This window comes from Maylandia zebra, linkage group LG22 (assembly GCF_041146795.1).
Source record: "Maylandia zebra isolate NMK-2024a linkage group LG22, Mzebra_GT3a, whole genome shotgun sequence".
In the NCBI taxonomy this organism is placed as follows: domain Eukaryota; kingdom Metazoa; phylum Chordata; class Actinopteri; order Cichliformes; family Cichlidae; genus Maylandia; species Maylandia zebra.
In genome coordinates, this window is record NC_135187.1 from 26,782,032 (window position 1) to 26,793,639 (window position 11,608).

Genomic DNA, 11,608 nt, shown 5'->3' on the forward strand with positions numbered 1-11,608 from the left:
AACAAACACCAGGGCCCTGTTTCAGGAAGCCGGTTTAGAAAACTCAGAGTGAAAAACGATACTCAGGGTTGAGTAACCCCGAACTGTCCAACTCGGAATATTCGGTTTCAGAAAGGCTGATAACAATTAGTTCAATCAATGCGGAGTTGCTTTAACCCCAAGTTAAACGCGCGCACGAGGATACATAAAGCCCTGATTAGTGGAGCACAGATTACGCGAGTCACCATGGAGACGGAGGGAAAGAAGGTGCGGTCGACGTATTTCACAGCGCTTGAGGCCGAGGCCCTGATGGCAGCATATGCCGACAGCATGCACATCTTGCAGAAAAAAAGTAACACAGCCGCAGCTGCAAAAGAAAGGGAGCATGCATGGCAAAACATAGCTGACAGAGTCAATGCGTGAGTGTTAATTTAAACATTGATCTAGGGATCTCCACCCATTTAACACGTTATCTTAGTATATGTTATTCCATTTTTTATGTCATACATGTTATTTTGTGATGTGATGTGAGCGCAGGTGCAACCCAACAGGCCCCAAACGTTCCTGGCAGCAAGTAAAAATGAAATATAAAAATATAGTCCAAACAGGTAAGGTGTAATTGTATTATGAGCCATAGTGCTTGGTCTGTTTGTCCGATGTAAATCAATTGCAGTTAGAGGCTACATTAACTTACCGCCTGTAAGCACTCATTGAAATTATCTGAGCACATTACAAGTACACATTTGCTTACTCTGTATGCTCAAATGTGTGCCGTCACAGCCAACAGAAAAAAAGCGGAGGCCCGAAAAACAGGTGGGGGTCCTCCACCACCACCACTCACAGAGGCTGAGCAGTTGGCCCTCAGCCAAAACAGTGGGCGCCCTGTGGCTGAAGGCATCTCTGCGGGGACATCCTCTGAGTCAATAACCCCACAGGGCACAAGTGCCTACATAAGAGGTAAATCCAAAACAATACATGATGTGTATACATCCATTCTTCACAGTCACCTTGACCAAAATGAACTATGTCGTAGTGAAGTCATTGTCCTACTGTCAGAGATTTACAGTTATCAAACAGTCAGGTGAATAAACAACACTGAGACACTTGGAGACTGTTAACGTGCTGCACGGGTGAGGGCTCAGGGAGAGACTCACTCACACCGAGCTGCAGTAGTTCGTCTTTATTTATAGCATAGCAGTGTCCTTTAATTTTGCATGTGTGTGTGTGTGTGTTAATCTCTCACAGGGTGAACTTCCTGAGCGAGTAGTACATTTTGTTCTTTTCCTATTAAGAGTAACATATGAACATATACTGTAATGCAACATAAAACTCATAAAAGCGTTTCCACCTTAACACCTACTGATTTTGCCTTCCCTCAGTGTCGGTTGTCTCTGAGAGCATACTGACAATGAGGTGTATGGTGATTGGTATGTCTGGTAATTGCCAGTTGCGCCCACATAAGTCATGAGTGACCTGTATGAACCCCATATTCTTCCAGTTGATGGTGATGGTGTACTGCATCTGGTGCAGCCCCCTGTTGAGCCAGACCAACATGCAGTTGTGAGTACTCGTAATACTCCACAGACTACATGTGTCAACAGTAGAACAGCAATGTTGTTAAATGTCTCCACCACAGGCATATGATGACGAAACAGTGACAGCTGTTACAGAGGAGGACGCAACAGAGACACACCATGAGGTTTACAGCGTACAGTGGAAAATATAACAACTGACTACAATTTGGTACTATGATAACACCATGGACTTACTATGTCCCTGGCAGAGTGATGCTGGAAATGAAGAGGAAGAGGGTCCAGCCACTCCTACAACAAACCTGTCCACAGTAGGATGTTCAGCACTGATTTACAACCAACCTAAGTAGGCATGTACTATGGATGCCAATGCTATGTCCTGTGTTGCAATAGCTCCCTGTGAAGCTGTACAAGACATATCTGGTCAGGAAAATATAGAAGTGCGACATGGAAATGGTACACCTCAAGCTGCAGATCCAGAAGTCCAAGTTGGAGATTGTACTGCTGGAACAACAGTTAAGGGTGGGTGGAGTGATCAGAGATGGACGAATCATGTCAGTGTTTGTACAACATACTAATATACGCATTTATACTTTGTGTACAGGACATACAGGGCGACCAATAAAGCCAGTTGACCACAGAATCTGTGTATTTGTCTTGTAACATGTTGAGGTGACGGGTCACAGGAAATGGTTGTGGCATATGGTGTCTCTGACTGCTCTTCCATCCTGTACGTTCGTGGGTGGGTCAGGATGTTCATCGTGTGGATCACTGCTGATGTCTGGTTCAGCTGGACAGTGTTCACCTCTAATCGTGGCAATGTTGTGAAGAATCACACATGCCACAATAATGTCACATGCCCTTTCTGGGGCGACCCGGAGTCTTTGCAGGCACTGGAACCGGGCCTTGAGCATTCCAATGGTCATTTCAACTCTGGCCCGTGTCCTGCAATGGGCCAGATTATAACGCTGCTGTGGGCCCGGTTCAGGGTCAGGGTAAGGGGTGAGCAAATAGGATAAACATGGGTAACCCCTATCACCAAGCAAGTAGCCAGTGAACTCTCCTAGGACAGAAGAATACATGTCAGTGCAAACGTCCCTGTGGCAATTGGTCTCTGTATATTTCACAGTAACTTCGACCCACCATGTCCAAATTTGGTGCTCAGTGTACATTCCCGGAAGATTCGTGAGTCATGTACAGAGCCTGGCCACTTGGCTTCCACATTTGTGATGATGTTGGCAGCATCACATATGATCTACACAGTGCAAAAGAACACAAATTAGCATCCATTACTATGATGCCATCACTTGTTAGTGTGAAATGCTACAGGGAACTATGTACCTGTACATTGATGCTGTAGAAAGACTTCCTGTTCACATAGTCTCCTTCATTTACTGAGGGTGCAATGATTGGAATGTGAGTGCCATCTATACAGCCAATCACGCCTGGGAACCCTGGAAATTAATGTACCATTTAAGTAGTAGTTCAAGTATCACCACATCATGAATTAAGTTTTGGTCATCCTGATACCTGCAATTTTGTGGCATCCCTCTTTGATAAATCTTGTGGGTCTATGACCGGGGAACACCACAAACGAGTGCAGGAGACGTTTCAGTGCAACTGTAACATTCCTGACTGCCCGACAGACGGTAGCCTTGGAAACGTGCTCAGCGTCACCAATATTGTACAGAAAGCTCCCGTTTGCAAAAAAACGGAGTGCAGTACAAAGAATATGTACAGAACTGAGAGCATGTCCGCGATGTGTCACATGAGCAATATTAGGCCTGAGGATGTTATTCAAATAAATTATAGATTGTGCTGAGAAACGGTAACGTTCGCACAGAAAATCATCAGGGAATGATAAAATGTCCAAACGCGCTCTGATCACTCTCTCCCGGCGGAGAGCTCTGCGGAGAATTTGGGCTTCAAGATCTACTGGCTCTTCGAGGTAGGGGCACGCCATGTCCGACACTTCCTACTGTCAGGTTTCCGACAAAGAGGCGGAGACAGTCAGGGTTAGTTGTAGTAAACCTGCTAGGGGGCAGGTTAGCTTCACGGAGTGTGTCGTCATAGTAACTCACTCAGGCTTCATCAGAACTCGCTTTGTGAAACCGAAAACCCAGAGTTTTCGTTAACTCAGGGTATACTTACTCAGAGTTTGCACTAAACCGGCTTCCTGAAATAGGGCCCTGAACAATGTGGAGAGGGTGTCCTCTAAGTTCCTCGGCACCCACATATCCGAGGACCTATCCTGGTCCACAAACACATCAGCCCTAGTAAAGAAAGCCCAGCAGCGCCTCCATTTCTTGAGGGTTCTGAGATTGAACAGGCTGCAGACTGAACTCCTAGAGTCCTTCTACCGTGCCACTACCGAGAGTGTGCTGGTGCACGCCATCCCTGTGTGGTACGCTGGTTGCACAACAGCTGACAAGAAGAGACTACAGAGGGTCATCAGAACTGCAGAGAAGGTGATCAGCTGTCCACTCCCCTCCCTGGACTTAATTGCCAGCTCAAGATGTCTCTCCAGAGCCAGGGCAATTATAAAGGACCACCTCCATCCTAACCACTACCTCTTCAACATCCTGCCCTCTGGAAAAAGGCTCAGAACCATCAGGTGCAAAACCAACAGACTAAAGAACAGCTTCTTCCTGTGGGCTGTCAGAACTCTTAATGCAAACTAAGAGTGTGTAAAGACTTCCCCAACACATCCACCCTGACACTGCTGCTGATCATCTATGTGCAATATCTCAGTCTTTCTATGTTCTGTGCAATATTTTTGGCTCATGTGCAATTATTTTGGTCCCAGTCTGTTTCAATGTTTCCTACACATACACCATGTATATAGTTCCACTCACATATGTATACATATACACTGTTTTTTATTTTATTCTATTTATTTAATTATTTATTTATTTTCCGCCTTCGTTGTATATTGGTTTCTCTTCTTACTTTAGCACCTTTGTGGTTCAGCTACCCAATTTCGCTGTGCAAGAAACTGCACAATGACAATAAATGACAATAAGGCTCTCTAAGCCTCTAACAAGCCCTGAAGTATGTAAAGAAGCCCTTCGTTAAAAGTGCAGACTTAACTGTTCAGCTTCAATGTCAAAAAATCAGCACACAGATAAATATTGTTGGCTTAAATTTAAACTTCTTTCATTTGGAGGTAATAAAGGAAGGGACAGATCTGGTTTGAACTTTGATAGTTTCCACACCTTCTCTTTTCTCAAAGTACAATTTTTCTTTTAACAGGAAGAGTAATAAAATCCCAGACTACCAGTTACAAAACATTTACTGTCAAAGGTAATCGTAAATTCTGTGACTAGAAAAAACAGTGTTGGAGGAATACTATATCATTATTTTCACCAGATAGATTAAAAATGGCTGTGATGGCTTTAACTCCAATAAGGGGTAGGGATTTTTTTGATGTTTTCCATTTTGTTAAGCTGAACTCTATTTTATTCATGCTGCTTTTGATCATTGTGCATTAGTTTCTCCTGTAGGTGTCAGAAAGTCAGCAAGGGTTTGTTTTCAGTAGTCAAAAAACTGCTGCTGTTCTGGAGCTTTTGGTCACATCACATGACCTTGATGATAGACGTATTAAAGTGGACCAGTTCTGGTTCTCCTTATTTGCCATTACCCACCTCTGGGTGAGGGCAAATAAGGGATGTTGATATCAAACATGAGCACAGTCCCAATAACGAGGTCAGTGTGTGAGCCAAATTTTCAGTCTGCCCTGAACAGTTTAGTTTACCACAGTTTCTCCTACTCTTGGATCAGAGGATGTAAAATGGATAATAAACACAAGCCTTTGAGAGGGGCAGCAAAGAAGAAAATTCTTGTTTCAGATGAGAGCCTCCTTTTAAAGCTCCTCTAGAGAGTCCAAAAATTAAAAGACAAAGCTGAAAGTGATCGGGATGAATCAACTTTGATAAATAAAAACCATGATTATACTTTTGACAAAAAAAAAGGAGAAAAAAAAGCTGTGTGCAGGAATGCGGGAGTGAACTAGAGCAAGGTCAAGAAACAAGCTCTCACAGATAGATGCTGGCTTAGGGTCATGAAACTGTGTAACAGGTTAGGGAAGGCAGGACTGTGTGTGTGTGTGTGTGGGGGGGGGGGTGTCCATCCCTACACTGTAAAAAAATATTCCGTAGAAAAACAGAAATTGTCCTGGTAATTTTCTGCCAGTACATTTTCTGTTTTTTTACGGAGGTTTGACAGACCTTTCTGTAAATGATAAAACGGAAAATTCTGTAGATTTACAGTATACTCTCTGTACTATTTACGGACATTTCCTTCAGCTATAAAACAGAAAATTCCGTTTATTCACAGTATATTTTCTGTATCATTAACTGATATTTTCCGTTAATAGAAAAATTGAAATTTCTGTTTATATTACTATTTCCAAGCACTTCTTTTCACTGTAACTCATTAAATATAGTTCTTTATATCCTTAAACGTACATTTCTATGCAATTACAACCTAGTACACCATGTACTCAAAAATTCATAAATTAAAACTTAAATTAATTTGTGCTTCGTACACAACAACATTGGTACAATTAATGTTAAATATTCTTTTATTCTCCTTAACTCAAACACTATACTTAAATATAATGACAGCATCCATCTTGTCATAAAACTACTAAACAGCTGATACATGAACAAAATGACTCACAAGCTTTCAAATTTGAGCATTTTTATTTCCTTGAAATCAGGTTGCCCTCATGTAAATGTGTTTATTTACATTCATTCAAGTGGCTACCAAGTGTTTTCTTCAAACAGGACACCTGACAAACAAAAAATGTCATATTTAACGACATGTTCACATTTAATAATATCCAGAGTACCTTTTAGTTAGAATCACTGCCTTGTGGTAGTTTTGCCTCAGCCAAATGGTTAAGGTGTGGTTTACATCCATCTCTGTCCACTTATGATACAGTATACACATGTAGTCAGTTATAGCCAAACACCTTTGATTACTGAATTGCATTCACTTCATTAATAAAGTGAATGTAATTCACATTTGTGTGAACATTTGTCTGAGATTAACTCTTTGGGCTCTTTACCTTACAATATAACATACTTGAGTCAAAATTTGTTGACTGTTTAAGTGGTGCCACATGAATACAACTGAACAGATCTAAAGAAGATGTTCCTGAACTTTGGGTTTATTCGAACAGGACTGATGGATAACCACAGGACTTTTCCCCATATGATAACTACAACACATAATAAATTAAGACAGATTACTGTCCCAAACTTAAAGATAAAAGTGTATTTACGGGACTTGTTTTGTCAGTGAGGAGCAAAGTATAATTAGAAGTGCTTGTTCTGATGAAAAGTTAAACTGTAAACAGCAGCATAGTGAATAAGGATCTGTGTCCACGAATCCTCAGCAGTGACAACACTTAAACATCATAGTTCAAAATCCTTAATGCACACCTTTTTCTCCACGGTGTTCAAATTCTCTAAGCTGGTTAAGTAGAGGAAAAAGTCTGACATATTTCATGACCATTAAATGTTAGACAAGGCTCTGAAAACGAGGTTACAGTTACAAACAAAAACCTCTGCTTGTGCGCACAGACCCTAAATCACAACAAATAAGACAATAGTAAGACAAATTACTACAAAGTCTTGTTACCGCTCTTCATATAACAGTGTGACAAAGTCCTGAATGCAGCCTGCATGTTAGTACATCAAGGTCCATCTGAGCTTTAAGTAAAATACACTCAGCTTTTCCTGGGATTTTAAGAGTTGCTCAGTTCATACAGGAACTGCAGCAGTCGGAGTTAACGTGTCGCTGTGTTGCTCCTCCGTGTCAGCCATTGAGACTAGTCGCAATTTATTCTGAGGAAAAAAAGAGAAACAAGACATTTTTAAAAAGTTTGTATTTTTATAAAAATTTTTTACCTAGAGCATAAACAACATAAACAAAAAAAGGATTAGGGCTGTGCGATATGACGATATATATGAGATTACGATATAAAAATGTCTATCGTTTCATATTATACACTATTCTTTGTTTTGTGGTGTTGCAAAATAAACTGTTTACGGCAATATTTTTTTCATGGTTTTGATGGTCACTGTAGTTGCTATATTATTTCTTAAAGTTCTCTCCTTCTCTTATACTTAAAATAACCACACTATGGACGGACAAGTGACTGTTTTTACGCGTACTTTCGTTACCAACAATGAGGATAAAACCATCGTGTGGCTCCGCCGTCTGCTTGTTTATTTTCCACATAAACCTTTCACAATAAAGCTCAAGTTTCTGTTGAGACTTTTCAAACTAAACTGAAATGATATACATTATTCTCAAACATAAAATTTCAGAATATGCATCAAACAAATGACCTCAAATAAAAACATCAAGTAACTATAAATGGCGCTTACAGTCACCACGCAGATGAAGGCACAGAGAATACCAGCATGGCCAGCAAGGATGAGGCAGAACCAGAAGGACCAGTCAAAAGAAATCGAGGACCTTATTGTTAAATGAGGGGCTACCTCTGTAGCATGGACATGGTTTGGTTATGAAAAGTCTGACACGCCCCAGAAAACTGTACTATGCAAATTATGCCACAAACTGGTCCCCACCACCACTCGAACACGACAAACCTCTTTAACCACCTACACAAGAATCACATGAAAGAGTTTCGAGAGAGTTTACGAATGAAAAGCAAAAAAGAGTCGTCAGGTGCTCAAAATAATCCTTAGACTCAAACGTTAGAACAGGCTTTTCCTTGCAGCACGCCGTCTAATAAATACTCAGAAAGAAAATGGCGGCCATTTAAACTCATGTCTAAAAATGTATAGTTTCATGCATCGGTCAAAACACTCGACTCCAGGTACACGACGCCCAACTGAAAACACTTCACATAAGTCGAGTTGCCCGAGAATCACAGAATTGACAGAAAATGCACTATTTTGTGATATATATCGTTATCAGGAGAGATACGTCTTATATTGGGATATGAGACTTTGGTCATATCACGCAGCCCTACAAAGGATTATAATTCACGTAGAGTTGCATACACATAACACCATTCTGTTGCAACAAAAGCAGTTTATAATTAAAGTAACATACATACCTTGAAAAACTAAATCAACCACAACATTAAACTCACCTTGTGTTTGTAGAGAAGGTGATCAGGGTTTTTCTTCATTTCCTGAGACCAGCTGCTCTGGATCATCACCAGCTTGTATCTTCATCTTTTTTTTCACTCGGGGAAGTCTTTCCTTTTCTTGGCCATTGCTCTGCACTGGAAAACCAAAGTGTGTGATCAAAGGTGAAATAAGGGATATTTTTCCACTGCAGGACTTAAAGTGCTTCAAGTAGTGATAGCTGTTGATCCATTTCTCAAATAATCTGTAAGGATCTGGATTTTTAAGAAAGATACAAATATCTCTGCTTATATTTGGCTAAAAGCTTGATATAGACAAGGCATATAGAGCCCCTGCACACCAGCACTGCGCTTACATTATAGTTCAATCAAGAAATAGTTATTATTGATTTATTATTGAATTTTTTTAGTAATAATTTTTAGTATTTAATCACATTAGCACAGTGGGGTGACAAAAATATTCCACATACAAGAAATGCTGCTCAGCATTTCATAAATTACATTTTCAACAAATGTTGGAGTAAAAACACAGTTACAGGGAAAATGTGTCTGTCTGTAAATATTAACTAAACATTTCTATGTGCTACAAAATAGACATACTGTAATTGTAAATGTGCTGAGGTGAAACTATACTTTCAATAATTTTACCACTACAGTCTGTTAACCACCGAAATAATCTATGCTGGTCAGCTAGCTAAAAGTCTTTACTTTAGCAGCCCAAATCAGAGGCTAACATTAGCATTTGCTAGCGTCAGCCAGGAAGGTCTGAGGCTTAAACTAGGGTTAGTGTAACTTTGCCTGAAACCCTTTAAAGTGTACAGTAGAGCCAACTGTAAAACACAGGTATTGATACAGTACTTATTAGAGTCCTAGAATAATTTCTAGAACCATGAAGTTCTCACTTTCCCAGTTAGCCACATCGCTGACTTTCGCTAATTAGCTAGTTAGCAGTCACAGCTGTGTAATACCCTGAGAGACACAGACAGCTAACTATAATATTTATGAAAACTGGTTCAGCCACTGAAGGGCAAAACTGGTGGTATCACAGTAAAAATTATTTTAACATTAATTAAAATAAAGCTTAAGTCATGTTAAACCTAAATAACAATTATTTTAAAAAATGAGTCAGCAAAATATTCCTGACTTGTCTGGAGACAGCCGAAACCAGTTAACAAATAAATTAACAATTCTTTCTAAATAAAAACACGGAGTCTTTTGAAAAACATTATTTTAATAAAACGAAACATGAGTTTTAATACTTACCACAGAAATTTGAAGGCAGTTTCTCCAACTTCAGAATCCAAAATCCAGATGAAGCCTGAAAGAAGCCTAATGGCTGCTCTTGCGCTTACTTTTCCCTCCTTTTCAGGTTCTTTTTCCCACAATGCATTGCAGTAGTTGAGAAATACAGAAAAATACCTGTAAATGACTAATACGGAAAATTCCTTCACGTTTATACAGTAGATTGTACTGTATTTTTACGGATTTTTTTTACAGTGTAGGTGAAGCTGCACTTGATGGAGGAGAAGAAGAGAGCCATTAAGGGGGTCTAAAATCTAAACCACGGCCCTTCTCAATGGTTTTTGACCAATCGGGTAGAAGCACATCTCTTTTATAAATATGTGTACCTCTAAGTTAGGGGCATCTCTCTTCCAAAAGTTGGTTACAGCAAACTACTGCAGACTGTGGCTTTCTAACTCGAGAGCATGAATTATTTTGCTGCTTGAGGCAGGCTGGGAAAAGAGAAAGAATTGGATAAGATTCGCGACTGGAGATTTTCAGCAGGACCTCGGAGGAACGCTGTTCATTCACTCATCATCATAAATAACTGAAAGGTGAGCAGACACCTGTTGGAGCCCACTGCTTTTGAACTCTTTAGGGTCCTCCATGCCTTATTTGCTCCTCTTGGTGGAGCTCTGCAGGTCATTCAGGCAGTTCTGCCTCTTGAAGCAATGACCTCTGCCGGAGGAGTTAAAGAGCTCCAGCTCTGCTGGTGGATCCAGCCCATCCACGTCAATTAGGTACCTACAGACCAGGTACCCAATGTGGTTCACGCCATAGGTGCAGTGGACTTAAATCAGCTTGTCATTGTCCTGGCTCTCATTCAGGAAGTGCATCGCTTCCCATTTGAAGCTCAGGATGGAGGCATCAGAGGGAACATGGTGGTCTTTGATGAAGATCTTGATGTAAAAGTAGGACTGCAGGATGTCGATCAGTTTGTAGTACCTAGTCATGAAGGTCCTGACTCTCCAGGTCACAGACTGTTTAAAAGGCACTTTGAAGGCATTGAATCAAGTCCCAGGGATCCTCTGACCAGCCACTGGTCTGGCACATCCTTCTTCTTTTTCAGATGGGACATCTGCACAGCTATGACGTTTATACTCCCATCTGAAGCTTTTAGACCTGAAATCTGTCTCATTAGCTGCCCTAAATAAAATTAAATACCCCCCCCCCCCAACACTGCTTTGAATGAAGGTGCAGTTTTAACATTCATATAGTGTGAACATCATGCAGCATCATTGGGAACATTATAAGAAATCCAGACCTCTCAGATCACTTGCTTTCTGTCTCATGTCAGAGGTAAACCCGAAAAAGCAGTGCTAAGGACAGTAGCATAATATCCACTCCACCAGCCCATAATGTCCTTCGCAAATAATGGTCAGCTCTCCAAGCATAAAAAACGTGTCCAGAGGTTTCTGTTCCCATATACTTCCTACCAATACGATATTGCAGTTTTTATTATTAGAAATCCAGCTCCAGACTCTTCTGATTTTTGAAATCTGGTCATGATGTGCCTGTGAAACGTCAGAATTATTTTATTAAAGATTCTTTAATAATCTTTTTTAAAGATTTATTTTATTTTATTGTATTAAAGAGTAACGGTCAGTTCGACAGACGTTAACACTATGTGACAAGTTGGATGGTGTCTTCACTAACCTCTATATTTAAACTCAGTATCTGCTTGTTA

The 11,608-nt window shown here is 40.4% G+C and overlaps 1 long non-coding RNA gene across 1 annotated transcript; it reads right to left on the reverse strand.

Moving 5' to 3' along the window:
* Positions 1-6,195: 6,195 nt before the first annotated feature.
* Positions 6,196-10,135, reverse strand: LOC143414653 (uncharacterized). Its single transcript, XR_013095310.1, has 3 exons — positions 9,904-10,135; positions 8,644-8,778; positions 6,196-7,363 (listed from the first exon to the last, which is right to left on the reverse strand). It is a non-coding gene; the product is annotated as an uncharacterized LOC143414653 (long non-coding RNA).
* Between the last annotated feature and the right edge of the window lie 1,473 nt (positions 10,136-11,608).